This window comes from Ceratotherium simum, chromosome 28, assembly GCF_057802395.1.
Source record: "Ceratotherium simum simum isolate JZ-2026a chromosome 28, ASM5780239v1, whole genome shotgun sequence".
NCBI lineage: Eukaryota > Metazoa > Chordata > Mammalia > Perissodactyla > Rhinocerotidae > Ceratotherium > Ceratotherium simum.
In genome coordinates this window covers 34,323,328-34,339,087 of record NC_141927.1, presented here as the reverse complement: position 1 = coordinate 34,339,087, position 15,760 = coordinate 34,323,328, and the positions used below count along the sequence as shown (strand labels likewise).

Below are 15,760 nucleotides of genomic sequence, written 5' to 3'. Positions count from 1 at the left end.
AATCACCAAGTATTTCTATAGAATTGTACATATCTGTACATATTTTATAATCATTTGATTTAGTGTCTGAAATAATCCCATTGGGATTCTAATTGAATTCTTATTCATTCTTGTATCTCTAGTGCCTTGCACAGGGCCTGGATCATGTTAGGCTTTCAAAAAACATCTGTTAAATGGAAATACACCCTTGATCCCAATGCCTATGCTCTTTCTATTACACCGTCCTGTCTGATTTGTGCTCAGATCACAGAGCCAGCTGGTAGCAGAACCAGAAGAACTCAGGTGTCATAATTCACCATCCAGTACTTTTTATATCACACTTGTACCTGTAAAACAATTCTTAGCAGTTACACACAGTCCAGCATAAAGGCCGTGCCAGTGTGAATGGGAGGTCATAAAGCTATGGAAGTCAAAGTGTTTTAAAATCCCAAAGAAATATCTCTGCCTGGGTCAACCCGTCCCACTCCTATAACAAGCTTCTGTGTGGGAGACCAGGACGGCAGGTTATGCCTCCAGTCCGGATGGGTACGTTTATGGTGGGGCCGAGGGGATGTTATCAAGTTTATTTATGTTTTCCCCTAGGAGGAGCCATATTTCAATGGCATGAATATGAGTGCAAAAGTAGGATGGTTTATCTGCCACGTCTGATCCATGTGGAGTTTAAGTAATAAAGTTTATTAGTGCCCCTGATTTAATATGACACATTTCCAGTGCAAATTACTCTGAGATCATCGTGTTCATAAAATATGACAGAAATCTTTTAAGTGTGAGCATAAGTTCTGAATTAATTTAATAACCCAGTCTGGAAAAAGGCATGTGGTTTAAAACATAACATTATGCACTGGGCTCTTACTTTTCTCTTCCACCCACCCCCACTTCCCATACCACTTTTGAAAAGCCCTTCTTCTTATCTCCAGCCCTCTGGGCTTTTCTCAGAGCTCAGAGTTTAATGTCTCAAGGAGATTTGGAAGAAGATGTACGAGCATGGTCAAGGCGAGAAGGTCCATCCTTCTGTACCTGAGGGCCTTTGAGCACAGTTGGTTTTAGGTCTTAATGGTGCCTACCCCAAGGGAATTCACAGGGACTGATGTGAAGTGGTGCTGAGCCTCTGTGATTTACTGCCTTGCAGTGGGCTAGGAGGAGGGTGGGAGAGTGAGCATGGCATAACACAACACTGGAGGGCCGTGGCTGCAGGGAGCATGAACACAACCTCCTCCACCTTTCCAGCTGGGAAAAAAATGACAGCAGCAGGACATGGACATGTCCAGTTCTCAGATGCACATGAAATCACTATGTAAATTGTGAAACGTAAGTCATGGTTCTATTTATCTCCTGGCAGTGTAAAAAAAATTTCAAATTTTCATCAAGATGGAAAATAAAAATAAAGAAAACCTACAAGCCCTTTGGTATCACTTGACCAACTTGACATTTGGCCTTCTGTCTTGTGGACAGACTGTGACCACTATGTCAAAGAACTCTGTAACCCCGCTCCCCACTCCTGCTCAAGTATTGCAGGGCCTGGGCTCGACTCTTTCCTCACCCACTAATCACTTCCTGGGCGATCCATCTTTTTCCTGGACCTTAGGGTCCCCCTTTGTCCTATCCAATTAGGCTGGGACACTGGACGAGAGGAACCCTGAGCCTTCCTTAGACATGCTCTGGTGTGGTCTTCTCGTCTGCTCCCTATTTCAGCATCCAAGCAGAGACTGGACGGGCCACCTGAGTGCCCAGTGATCACGCCGCTTTCCTGCCTGTGGTGCTTCCGATGCTAAAACAGGGCATCATGCGCCAAGTGGATTAGCCCCTTAGAGGTGGCTGCCAGCAGCTCAGAAGGGACACTCTCCCACAGTCCCAATTTCACCCAGGGCACACCATGGAGGGTGAATATCAATCCTGCTTCAGGTTTTCCCATCATCTCTAGAATCTGCCAACAGCAAGAGTTCACAGTGGGTTTTAGCAAGAAACCCCATCCCATTCCTTCTGGGGGAAGCTGCGGAGTGGCAGCAGCCACCTTCTCAACAAGAGGAGCTGTTGAGGGACTTCCGTGGCTGAGGAAACCACACTCCACCCGCCGCACACCCACAGGGCCTCTGGTACGCAGTCCCTTTCTCCTCTGTGCGTTGGTCCATGGGGAGCCCCCTGTCTGGATGCTTCCTCCCATTTCCGAAGCTGTCTTCTCCTTCAGAGCACTGCTCAAGTCCCACCGCCTCTGTAAAACCTTCCCCCGCAAAAAACAGCCAACAAAGATGTCTTTCTCCATTGGCCTCGCCTTGTATTTATTACATAAAATGTACATTTGGGACTCAATGATGTTCCAGTTAGCTCTTGTGCTGTGTATTGTCTGGTTTTGTTCTCTAATTATTTCCTGTGGGTAAGTCTTTTCTGACTAGCCAGGATATAAATGCCAACTCCTGTCCAGGGCTCGCAGTGTTGGGAAGGGAGGTTCTCAATAAATTTATGCCTATTTGAATCAGGGAGAAAATCGGAGACTGGTTTGTGGGATGAGGTTGGGGTTAGGGATGTGCCAGCCTTCCCGAGGAGTGGGGTTCACCCTCAGCTGGGCAGGGCCTGAGGAGCACGGACAAAAGGGACTGTCCTCCTTTGGTTCCCCATGCCTCTCTTTGCGCCCTCCACGCTGGGGAGAAACTGACCAGCCCTCACCCAGCTCTGTTCTCGAGACCTCCAGCTTCTGTGCTTTTCTCCTTGCTTCTCCCTCCAGCTACAGCACTTGGATCCCCATTTGCCTGTGGCTAAAATCTAAATCCTTCAAAAATCAGCTCTAACGTCATCTTTTCCAGAAAGTGTAGTCCAAATCCTCAGCTGAAAGTTCCCTTTCCCTTCGCTAGACCTCAGGGACGTCTATTTACATCTCTCTGATGGTACTGGTCACTTGCTCTTTTTAGTTGTTATATTGGTGCATGATCCCCCTTTTTTGTATTAATTCGTCTATTGCTACTGTAACAAATGGCCACAAACTTAGTGTCTTAAAACAAGACACATTTATTATCCTACAGTTCGGTAGGTCAGGAGTCAAACATGGTTCTCACTGGGCAAAAATCAAGGTGTCAGCAGGCCTGTGTTCCTTCTGGAGGTTCTAGGGGGGAATCCATTCCCTTGTCCTTCCCAGCTTCTACAAGAGGCCCACATTCTTCGGTTTGTGGCCTCCTTCTTCCATCTTTAAAGCCAGCAACATCACATTTCTTTGACCTTTCTTCCTTTGTTATGTCTTTCTCTTACCACAGCCAGGAAATTCTCCAATTTTAAGGATTTGCATGATAGGTGGGGCCCACCTGGGTAACCCAGGATAATCTCCCTATCTCAAAGACCCTAACTTGAATGACATCTGCAGCCTTAATTCCCTTTTGCCATGCACCATAACATAGCCACAGGTTCTGGAGAGTAGGAGGGGACATCTTTGGGAGAGGGCCTTATTCTGCCTACCACATCCCCCTTACATGAAAAGCTTCTTTTTTTTTTTTTTTTTATAATTTTATTTATTTATTTATTTCCCCCAAAGCCCCAGTAGAGAGTTGCATGTCATAGATGCACATCCCTCCAGCTGCTGTACGTGGAACGCAGCCTCAGCATGGCGGGAGAAGCGGTGTGTCGGTGCGCGCTCAGGATCCGAACCCGGGCTGCCAGCAGCGGAGCACGCACACTTAACTGCTAAGCCATGTCGCCGGCCCTATGAAAAGCTTCTTAAGGTGGTTCAATAAATGTTTTTCAAAATTGAATTAAGTGCCAGGCACTGGGCAAGGAGCTGGAGATACAGAGAGGAGTGAGACACCATCTCTACCCTCAAGAAGTTTAGATCCTTCTTGATTTAAACTATCTTGTGGGCAAGACAGACACAGAAACAATTGCGATACAAATGTGGTAGTGGAAATGAGTGCAGGGAGCAGAGATGGCCCAGAAGAGGGGTAGATGACTCTTTCCATAGTAAGTAGGGATGGGGGCTGGTCAGGGAAGACCTCAACAAGGAAGTGACAACTAACTAGGTTCTGAAAATGGTCCACGTTCACCAGGTGGTTCCCAGGTGGGGTGAGAAAAGGACTCCAGGGAAGGAGCGTGCATATGGTATGCAGCGGGAGGCAGCATGGTGTCTGGACGGATATCTTGTATGGTTTTGGTTTGCCGTAGCATTAAGTATGGGGAGAAGGGGCGAGTGAGGGAGCGGTGAGTCTGGAGAGGCTGGCAGGCACTGGATCACAAGAGGTCTTTTATGCCAAGAAGCTTGGATTCTATAGTTGCAGGAGATGGGGAGGACTTCGAGGGCTTTAAGGAGAATGATATGTCAGAAAGTTTGTAGGAAAACCATAAGGCAGTAGTGACGCAGAAGACAAAAAAGGGAAGAATTTCGAAAAGAAGTGATGCATCAACAGTGTGAACATTAGAAGGAGGTTGGGTAACCAGAGGAATGAGTCCTGTCATTGGATTTGGCAGCGAGGAGATTTCTGGTGTCCTCAATGGGAGCAGTTTCTGTGGAGAGGTGAGGGCAGAGGCAGCCTGCAGTGGACTGAGGGGTGATGGGGAGGTGAGGAAGCGGGGACACATGGTAAACCCAACTTGGCCGGGAAAGGGAGGAGAGCTATGGGGTGGTAGGTAGAGAAGGCAATGGTCCTGGGAAGATTTTATATGTTGGATCTATATCTGCTCTCCCTCTGGGGGTTACCCATTGCCCCCCAGTACCTATCACAGTGTCACATACATAGCAGATATTCAGTAATGGTGTGAAGAATGACCGAATGCATCACACACATTTCCTGGAAGAAGAGGCTGAAGTAAAATCACAGATTTGCTCACCAAGGACTCTTCGCTGTCTAGGGGGCGTTCTGGGCAGCAGTTGAAGTCGTGAGCTCTGTTCCCAATCACGTGCTTTCCTGAAGCTCAGAAGGCAGACGGCCAGAGTGTCAACACCTCAGGTCACACCACATAATGCAGAGCCTAATTTGACGTTCAGGCTGATGTCAACATTTTGTTACCTTGCTGAGAAGCCCAACTTGAAGACTACATTAATTTACATTTGCCCGTGTTCAAATAATGCATTCCAGATCAGAGCCGGCAACGCCGACACTGAGGTAGGCATTTCCTGGATGGAAAAAACCCCCTCCTTGTATGCAGAAGACTGTTTGTGCTTTCAAGGGCATTCCTTGGGAGAAGGTCCACCAGCTCACGGAGTAGGTAATCCCATTTAAAACCAGGGAGCCACGCATGAAAAGAGACTCATCCTTCATCACCGTGAGGTGATGGCACCGTGATGCAGATGGCATGGTTACGGGCTCCCCAGTTTCACGACTGCCTCTTTTCAAGGTTAAAATAATTTCCCACATAGAAATGGACACGTATTCCCAGCCCAGCTTGTGGGGAAACAGGATTCCTGCAGAGTTGGGTAAAGAGGTCCAAGACATTGAGCATAGGGAGAGCCCGCTGGGCTCAGTTGCTGGGACACCAACCCAGGTCCAGCTGCATGATGAGCCTTCTTGAGACGTGGTGTGACGGGGAAGGATGCGGAGTTCTCTGGTATTCTGAAGTGTACTGTCTCCCATGCCCGCCTCTCTCCCCAGCGTCCCAGCCTTGTTTTTTGAACACTGCCCTCTCTCTCCCTCTCTCACTGTCCTCATGGCTTTGTCCCTTCTCTGCTGCTTCTCTTCCTGCCCTCCAGCGCCAGCTCCCATTCTAGCTTTATTATTTTATTCTCATCATTTTTTTGCACATCTGCCTCTATCCCTAAGCTGCGAGGCTCCATATCCTATTTAGCTCAGTATCCTCAGTGTACAGCACAGTGCTCGGGGCCTAGAAGCTTCACTGAATAGATGAACGAATTTATAAATATTCCACTGCTACCCATTCCTCAAGCCCACCCACCTTACTTTCCATTGCCTCTTGTCCAACTTCCTCCGGACCAATGATCTCTCAATTCTTACATTTATTCAACAAACACATATTGAGCACCTATTATAGTATTGGGTGCTATGAATAAGTTTGACTAGATTCCTGTCCTCCAGAAATTTTATGAATAGTTGAGAGCATAGGTAGATTAATCAACAATTAAGTGAGATAGATGCTGTTATAGGGAAACAGTTGCAGAATAATAAAGGCCATTTTTAATAACCTTTGAAAATTTATTTTAGTGAAGGGTTTATCACTTGGTGCTAGAATGAAATTTTAATGGAGCTGAATGTAAAGCCCTGAATTTGCTGTTCTGTTGTATCACAGCTTAAACATATTTTTTCCAAATTAGAAAATAATGTGCTCATTATAAAAATTCAGAAAAACATAAAAGTATAAAGGAGAAATAAAATTATTAACCCACGCTCGGAGATAGCTACTGTTAACTTTTTGGTGTATATCCTTCAAGCCTATTTATAATCTATCTATAACTGTCTTTTCTTTTTTTTAGAAAAACATAAACCTGGAATCCTGAAAGTTTTCATTGTTATTTCCTCTTTTATTATGAACACTTTATCATTAAATATTATGAAAAATACAGTTATTAATGGCTATGTAATATGACTGTACTATGATTAAAATGAAAACTATTCTTACTGCTTTGGATTTAGACAGTTTTCAATTTTTCTTTATTATAACTAGTGGGAAAATCTTTTTACAAAATCCCATGTTTTTTTTTTTTCCTTTTGGGGTATTCGTCTTTTTCCTATTGATTTTTTAAAGTCCCTTTGCATATTAAGAACACCCATCTTCTAACATATCTATTAAAAATATTTCCTGGTTTGTCTTTTAATTTTGTTTAGTATCAGATTTTTAAAGCCAGAAAGGATCTTTAAGGACTTTAAATCTAACTTTCTCATCTTAAAAGGAAATTTAAACCAAAATATTTAAGTGACTCCCAGATGGCTCATAGAGTTGGCAGCAGAGTGTGCCTAGAACCCAGGACCCTGGGCTCTCAGTGTTCAGAACTCTCAGCGTTTCCTCCAGCAGTACCTCAGTCCTGATTGTCCATCACTGGTCTCTGCTTTCTGATGGTTCCATTGATGCTGGCTGTGCCTTCCTATGTGGAGGGCAGGGATTGCCTCTCACACCGTCCTCTGTCTTCCCATCTGGTTCCCAATTTTCCTCCCCTGCTTCCTGCCCATTACTTAGCACACTGCTAGGCATTTAGTAGCTGCTTAATAAATACTTTTTGGTTAATACACTGGTTTTAAAAGAGTTACCAAGAATAATAATACCAAGTATCTCATTTGATGCTTACAAGAAATCCGTGAAGACTGCAAGGCCGATATTACCATCTCTATTTTATAGATGAGGAACTTGAGGATCAGAGAATTTAAGGGACTTATTCAAGAGCTCACAGCTAGACCTTGGCAGAACCAGGACTGCAAGCAAGTTCTTTTGACTTCAAACTCTTAGTTCTTCCTGCCATTCTAAGTTCCTTCTCCCGGAGGCTCCCCTGCTCTTGCCCCACAACCTCCAACTGGGGCAAAAGGCTAGCTGTTGTTTTTGACGCTTGGATGGGTTGAAGAGGTGGAAGCTGGAGGCCTACTGCTCACTCATTTTCACACCGGGAGCCAGGATCGTGGAGCTAGAATTTGACCGGGTTTCTAGACTGAAAAATCAGACGCCTGTGAAGAGGGGCCAGTTTCATGGATGTGGAGGGGTCAAGTGAAAGCCAGCCTGCGTTTTTTTTTTTCGTTATTTTTTGTTGAGGTAAAATTAATCTTTTTAAAGTGAACAATTCTGTAGCATTCAGTAATTCACAATATTGTACAGCCACCACTTCTATCTAGCTCCAAAATATTTTTATCGCCCCAAACGAAGACCTAAACTCATTAGGCAGTCCCTCCTCCTTCTCCCCTCCCTCAACCCCTGGCAACCACTAATCTACTTTCTGTCTGTATGGATTGACCTATTCTGGATGTTTGGTATAAATGGAATCCTACAATATGTGACTTTGCGCCTGGCTTCTTTCATTTAGTGTGTTTTCAAGGATTATCCATGTTGTAGCAAGTGTCAGCAGTTTTTCCTTTTTAAGCCTGAATGATATTCCCTTGCGTGGATACCCCACAATTTGTTCATCCAGTCATCTGTTGATGGCCATTTGGGTTGTTTCCACTCAGCCTGGGTTTTGAGGGCAAGGACCTCTGAGAGCCAGATTTCCTCCAGTTGTCCTAAAATCTACCCTCTCTAGTCCCTACCTCGGTCTCTATTTGAACATGCTTTCCTCTATGGGAGAAGGAAGCTCTTAAAGTGGGCTCCGGATGGAGACTCTGGGAGCTCACTCGAGGAGCAGAGGTGTGAATACAGTGGAGGAGCCTCCTTCTTTGGAATTCCTAGGTCCCTGGAATGGGTGGCTGCAGTGACATGGTGGACATGTGGACTTCGTCTTGGTCCAGGGCTCCTGATCCCGGCAGCAGGAGGGAAGAAGCCGCCTGTAATCATCTCTCTCCTCTACTTCGTTAACAACTTCAATTAGCCCATGAGCTGGAGATGGTTCATCAGCTGCCTGGATCAGCAGCAAAATTAAGCCGTCACGTTTATGAACTGCCCGGCGAGTTCTGGGAGGAACTCTGCATATTTTACATTTAATAACTTGCCTCTCGTTTTTATTTATAATGTTAATAATGATTTGGGGGGTGCTCTGGGAGAGCTCAGGAAAAGAGAGAGAGAGAGTGACTGCGATACAGAGAGATGGCAGGACGTATGGCAAAGGGGTGACTGCTCTTACCCGTTATTGCCCACCCCTGACCCACCCCACCCGACAGGTGTGAGGGGCAGCCCACCACTGGCCGGCAATGGCGTCTTTTCGCGCCTTGCAGACTGCTGTCTGTCTGGGGGCCGAGTGACCAGGAGCAGTGAGGAGTCCGGCGTGCACTGGCAGCCACTCCGGGCCTGCTGTTCCTGTCCACCTGCTCTGCTGGGGCGTGGGGGTCCAGGGCACCAGGTGGGCTTTAGGAGGGCCAGTCCATCAAGTGGGGCTCCTCCCCTTCCTCCCCACCCTCAGGCCTCCTCACTAGCTTCTCCTATGGCCTGTCCGTGGGAGGAACAGGTGCCAGACTGGGCAGGGGAACAGGGTCATTGTCCCAGGAAATGTTTCATAGGGTGCCTGCGTTATGGATTTTGCTTGGAAAGTCCCTTAGCAACTTTCAGAATGAGTGTTTTAGTGACTTCTCATTTTGCATTTGAGGGAAAAAAGGTCCAGAGGGGCTAAGTGATCTTCCCAGGTCACCAGCTGGTGAGCCATCACACTGGAGGGGCACAGGAGGGGCACGGGAGGGCGACGGGGTTTCCCATTTCAGGGAGGGATAGTGGGGGAGCGTGTCCTCCTAGATCACCCAGCCTGGGCTCAGTTCCCAGCTTGGCCTCTATCCATGTGACATTGGGCAAATTATCTTCTGTCTTTGGGTCTCAATATGCTCCTCTATAACACAGGAATAATCGGAATCTCCATCTCACAGGATTGCCAGGTGATTTACTCAAATTCATGTTTGTGAAAGCACTTTGTGAACTATACATCACCATCCCTATAATAATTATTGATTGCCTTCTACTGAGAAGCCTCCTTGGGCATACGGCATTGTTGGGTAGGCTCTAGAGCAGGAGTTTGCAACTTTTCTCGGAAAGGGCTGGTTGGTGAGTATTTTAGGCTCGGCACGCCTACAGTCCCTGCCGGAACTGCTCATCTCTGCAGCTATAGCTTGAAAACAACCATGGGCAACACACAATCGAATGGGCATGGCTGTGTTCTAGAAAAACTTTATTTACAAACACAGGCTGTGGCCAGGTTTGTCCTGCAGGCCAGTTTGTCCTTTCCTGCTCTGAAGCAGCATGTGTCTGGGGCTAAAAGCACTGATTTTGAGAATGCAGAGCTGTCTGGAAGGAGAGTCCCCTGAGACACATCCACTGCACCACAGTCTGGTCGCTTCACAAGGACATTTTTTTACCTGCAAATTTTCCCTACCAAGAATATAGTGTTAAAATCTCAATTACCCATGGCCTCCTGTGGGCACCTCCGAAGGGAATGGCACAGGCCTGGTCTCTACACTCCGGGAGCTTGGCTCAGCTTATGCTCAGAGAGAGGAAAATAATTGAATTCACCTCAGCTGCTTTCATCTGGGACAATCCAGGAAACGCCTCTGCACCAAAGATTTTGTGGTTGGGAAGATTATACTACTTTCTTCCATAGCTGACTCTTTCCTGGCTGTTTCCATTGCCATTGTCCTGGAGGTTGGGGAGGTTGGGGGTGGAAAAAGGGCCAGGAAGGAGAACCCGGAATGCTGGAGATGGGAGCAGGCTGAATGAGGCAGAACAGCAGCCAGTTACCATCTGCCATTTGCCAGGCTCTGAGCTCGGTGTCGCCCAGATGCCAGATCTAGCGTTTTCCATCACTTTACAAGGTAGATTATGACTGCTCTCTTACAGGTGGAGTAGCAGAGATCCAGGTAGTTTCGCTACTGCCCACGGGAGTGAGAGGTGGGGTCCAGATTTAGCCTCAGTTCTATCTGATTCCCAATCTTCCCACTACACCTCACTGCCAGACAGATTTATTGGGTCCGCAAAGAGCATCAGATATGTGTTCACCTGCTTGGTGCACACCCTCTTCCCGGGGGGCAAACAGGAGACCTGGAGTGGTAGAGTTGGGAAAAGGGTGGACTGAAAACCAGGAATCTGAGTCCACGCTCTGCTCCTAAATTGCTGTTTGACTTTGGGCAAATCACAGCTGCTTGCCAGGCCTCAGTTTCCTCATCTGCGCACTGAGCTAGTCTTGACAGCACCCTGCAGCTCTGTGATTCTCAGAGCTTTTCTGCAAATAGCCTGTGGTGGCCAATTTATTCTGCTTCTCCCGGTCTGGCTGCTCGACAGGAGGGAGGGAGGGAGCAGGAAAGCAAGGTCAATCAATTCCAGCCAAGACCGAAGCCTAAGAGATAGGGCGTGGCGTGCTGAAAGATGATGGCTGGCAAAAATCATTAGAAGCATCTTTCAACAATCTATATGCCGTTATTGATCTTGTTATAGATCATCTTCTTCCATTTCTCCCCCTACCTTTTTTTTTTCCCCAAGATCTTCTGGATCAATACAGCAAGTGCATTGAGACTGTAGCAACACATTTAAAACCTTATAAAAGGTTATTTAGTTGCTAACAGTGCAGTGGTTTCTGCAAAGCCTGCCAAAAGGTTACAGCTTTTTGGGGATCATAAATTACAGACGACAGGAAAAAAGTAAGTGCGGTTTTCTTTATTGTCTCGATGATGGATGGACTCCTGAACAGGGCAGAAAATACATCATATCACCTTTAATGGGCGTGCATTTCTGCAGCCATAACTCACAATTTTAAAATAGAAAATGGTGAAATATGGCGTTGTATATTCCACTTGTGACATATTTATGAGTCCTTGCCTTCTTATAAATACAGTGATTGCTATTTCAAAGCACCATGTCAGGTATGAGCTGAGCACAAACAGCTGGCGCGGCTGAAAAATTATAGCCAGAGTGGACGTGTTCAAAAACTCTCTCTCGCAGCAGTAAATTTACAGTGTTTGCACTAACTGTTATTAAAACTAAATCCATATCTTGGCAACAGGAATCTATTGCTCAGGAACAGCTGGAGTGACAGTGTGCCCCGACAGCTGGGGTGAGCTCTGAGCTTGGCCGCGGAGCACATTGAGGAGGGAAGGTCGTGGGCCTCAGACGGAGACCGGGGGGCTCCGTGGCTCCCGGGTCTGGATCCCAGGCCTTGCCCCGCTGGGCCTGCCTCTGTCTCCTGTCTGACCACCGCATCTAGACCTGCTGCTCCCAGCTCTTTTCCTGGCCTGCCCAGGGATCCTCTCCTGACAGATTTCTGTCCAGGCCTGTGAGCCACTCAGCCCTACTCCCTCCCAGTTCCCCTCTCTCCACCCCGTGAGTCATTCTAGTGTCTGCAGAGGGAAGCAACAGAGCCGAAAACAGGGACAGATCCTGTGCACAGCCCAGACAGGAAAGACAAAGGGCAGAGTCCAGTGGGGTGGGCTTGTGTTGGGGAGGAGGGGGGGCAATTAGGCTGTGGGTAAAAAAAACTACGGATATAAAAGGCCAGATGGTCTATGCACTAATAATAATTTTCAATTCAACCACAATTTGTTGAGCTCCTATTATGAGCTAGGCATAATTTTAAGGGGTAAAAATACAAAAAAAGAATAAACATCATATTTACTCTCAAGGAACTTATGGTCTACGGACTGCCCGAGACTCAGCTAATAATATTGCACCTTGCATATTTTTGTATTTTATGTTTTCTAAATTCATTTCTTCTCTGATATTTTATTTGGCGGTTTCAACAATTAAAGAGAACACACAGCAGCATGGATGGGACTCCAGATATTATGTTAAATGGAAGGAGACAGACACAAAAGAATACATACTCTAGGATTCCTCTTATATGAAGTTTAAAAACAGGCAAAACTGATCTATGGAGAAAGAAGTCAGAAGACAGCTTACTACTCGGGGTGGGGGCATAAGTGGGAAGGGGCCTCAGGGAGTCCTGGAGGGGGCTGGAATGAACGATTCCATATCTTGATTTGAGTGGAGGTTGTACAGTGTATATGTAAGTCAAACCCACACTCTGTAAACTTAAGATTAGTGCACTTTACACACTTTATATTTGTCATACCTCAACTCCCTCTCCTTCCCCCTGCCCACAGTCACACAAGATGGCAGGCGCTGTTAGCCTGGCTTCATGGGTGGGGAGACTGAGGCACAAGCTTGCCCAAGGACACACAGTTGGTTTCAGAGGACCCTCCAATGCCACTCTCAAGCCAACACCTTTTATTTCAATGACATTCCCGCTCTACAAGTGAACTTCTCAGCTTGGGCCTGATCGTCAAATGGTGGCCTCTCCGTCTAAGATAGTGGTTTTCAGCCTCTTTCTGGCAGCAGCAACTTTCCCCACTTGCAAACACACTATCATTCAGATAGTGATAGTGGATAGTGGATGTAGGGAGCAGAGAGGATCTGTTCTACATGAATCGGGTGAGTAAGAAAGCTCTGCTTTTCCTGGCACTCCACGGCGGCCCTCAGTCTCTGCATGAACTTGGGGTCTCCAGAGAATGAGGTTTGAAAACCAATGGTCCGGTGATTTCCAACTCTGGCTTTGCAATCTACTCAGCACATTCCCATTAATATCATGGGTTGGGTGTAAAATTCACACAAAAGTTTGGGACCAATTGTATATACTCATTCATTCATTCTGTTTCAACATTTACTGAGATCCTTCTATTTGCTAGGAGGAGGTATTTGCTACAACTGTGCAGAAGGCTGGGGATTAAAGATTACAATGATGTAGTCCTCGTTTCTAGGAATTTGCAGATTAGTGAGGGGGGCCTGTAGGTCTGTACTGGCAGCAAGGAAAGAGGAACTCTGCTGGAACATGGTAGAAGAGGACTTCACGGAGGGGGTGATGTTGACACTGGATCTTGAAGGACAAGTACAAGTTCACCAGGAAGAGTGCTTGAGGTGAGGGGAACAGGAGGAGCAGAGTCCAGGGTGCTAAGAGCATGGTTTGTAAGGGAAAGGGTAAGATGAGACGAGACTGAAAATGTAGGGTGAGGCCATCTTTTGGAAGATGCTAAATGTCACCTTAGGGAGTTAGGCCATATCCTGTCAGTGAAAGAAGTCCTAGAGAGTTTTGCACAGGAGCTGGAGGTAGCCAGATCTGTGTCTGAGCCAGCATCCTTGATGGCATGTGGAAGCATGGTGTGGAGTGAGGGGAGACTGATGGTGGGACATCTGACTCCATCAGGAACTTCTGGGTGGGAGGCACGGTGGGTCCCGTTGATCTCTGGGGGACTACAATCTCGAAGATTGTATAATCCACAACAACCACTATTCAAAAAGGTTGGGAACCATGTAGAGGCCCAATCCAATGTTCCTACCCATAGGTTTTTTTTTCGGGGATGGAGTGCTAGTTTATTTTTGTGTGATTTTAATAGAAATATCTGTTCAATCATAAAAGAAATACATGCTTCTGGTAAAAAATCAAACAAATGTAGACAAGAATAAGTTAGAGATGCACTGAAGGTCAACTTTGGCTTTGGTATTTGGCCCAAATCTGATATTTGGCTTCAGCTTTGGGCTTGGCCTTTGGAAGACCAGATAGTTGATGCCAACTTCATCGTCATTTCTGGCGTCCCTGAACCTGTGTGTGGTCAGCGTTCATGTGATTGCATCATATCTAATCATAACCACAGCGGCAATATGAACAAGGCATGGCATCAGATTTATTAATCACTGAAGATTCATTCTGAAATAGAGACACGACCTCTTGATGTAACTTGAAGTGAGAATCTCTTTTGTGCTTGATATGCTGAACTCTATCAATCAGTTCAAGTAAAAGTGTGCATTTACTATTGCAAGAGTGAAGAGCTGCAGTAACTATGAGTGTGAAAGTTAATTTTATGCACAAAAATTATGAAATTTCAAATAGTCAAATAAACAGGGGAATTGCTGGCACTTAATGTGAATGGTAGGAAGGAATATGTTAGCTAGACAACTGAGGGAAAAACATTAGATCCTTACATCCTTTTTGGGAACAAAAATACTGTGAAAACATAAAAAATAACAAGACCAAAAAGTAGATTAGTGCTATGGACTGAATATTCGTATTCCCCCACAAATTCCTATGTTGAAACCCTAATCCCCCAATGTGACAGTATTTAGAGGTTAGGCCTTTGGGAGGCAATAGAGTTAGATGAGGTCATGAGGGTGGAGCCCCATGATGGGATTAGTGCCCTTATAAGAAGAGAGCAGAGACCTAGCTCTCTCTTTCTGCATATGAGGACACAGCAAGAAGACAGCTGTGTGCAAATGAGGAAGAGAGCCCTCGCCAGAGTGGAATCTGCTGGCACCTTGATCTTCTACCTCCAGCCTCCAGAACTGTGAGAAATAAATGTTTGCTGTTTAAGTCTATGGTAATTTGTTATAGCAGCCCAGGTTGACTAAGACAATTAGATTACATCATGAAGTTTCATTTTATAGAATTATTTGTTGTAGTAATGTTCATGATATTAAACAAAACAACCTTTCAGAACTGTTCTTAATTTTTAAATATTTAATTCTATTTAGGCCATGAATCTTTCAAGAAAAAGCCACATCCAAGAATTCTGCACGTCTTGTGAGGATGAATAAAAGGCAGAATGTCGACTTTCCCACCTTAGCATTTCAAAAGGAGGAAACACTCCAAAATCACACACAAGGTCTGTGATAAATGATCCATGATTCAGACGTAATAGAGAATATAAAAAGAACAAAGAAAAAAGACATTGTTAGAGAGAAATGAGATTCCCTTCAAAAGATGTTGCTCCTCACCCACCGTGGTTGAAACTGACCATCTCTTCAGTGACACAAATTGGCCATGGAGGGGCCAAGGAACATCCCTTTAAGCTGATGTTCCAGAAAAACTGTTTCTGCACTCTGTGTCAACCCTCAAAACTTCACTATAGTTTTAATATAAAAATTGTGATGATAAAGTTTTGATACAAAATTATGTATAGTCTTTTGCTTCCTTTTTGGCTGAATTTTAACATGACCAGTTGGCATTCAGGTAGAAAGTACTTCTAAATATAATGCACCTCTAGATATAAATCAAAAATCTTTCCTTTCCCTAACCCCTAGTCTCTTCCCTGTAGGTAATCAAGGAGTCTATTGTATCTTCTTTCAGACTTTTGAAATGCAGCTATAAAATATTTGTATTTTTTTCTTGCAACAGTGGGATTATACAATAATACTGTCTAATAATTTGCTATTTTAATACTCAATAATTTAATGCAAACAT

At 45.4% G+C, this 15,760-nt stretch overlaps 1 long non-coding RNA gene across 1 annotated transcript in view; it reads left to right on the top strand.

Annotated features, from left to right (window-relative positions):
* LOC147913357 (uncharacterized) overlaps positions 1 to 15,453 on the top strand; it is a 50,022-nt gene extending 34,569 nt beyond the window's left edge. The window contains exon 6 of the long non-coding RNA XR_015548841.1: positions 15,052 to 15,453. This is a non-coding gene — a long non-coding RNA (uncharacterized LOC147913357). The remainder of the gene's footprint in view (positions 1 to 15,051) is intronic.
* Positions 15,454 to 15,760: the final 307 nt, after the last annotated feature.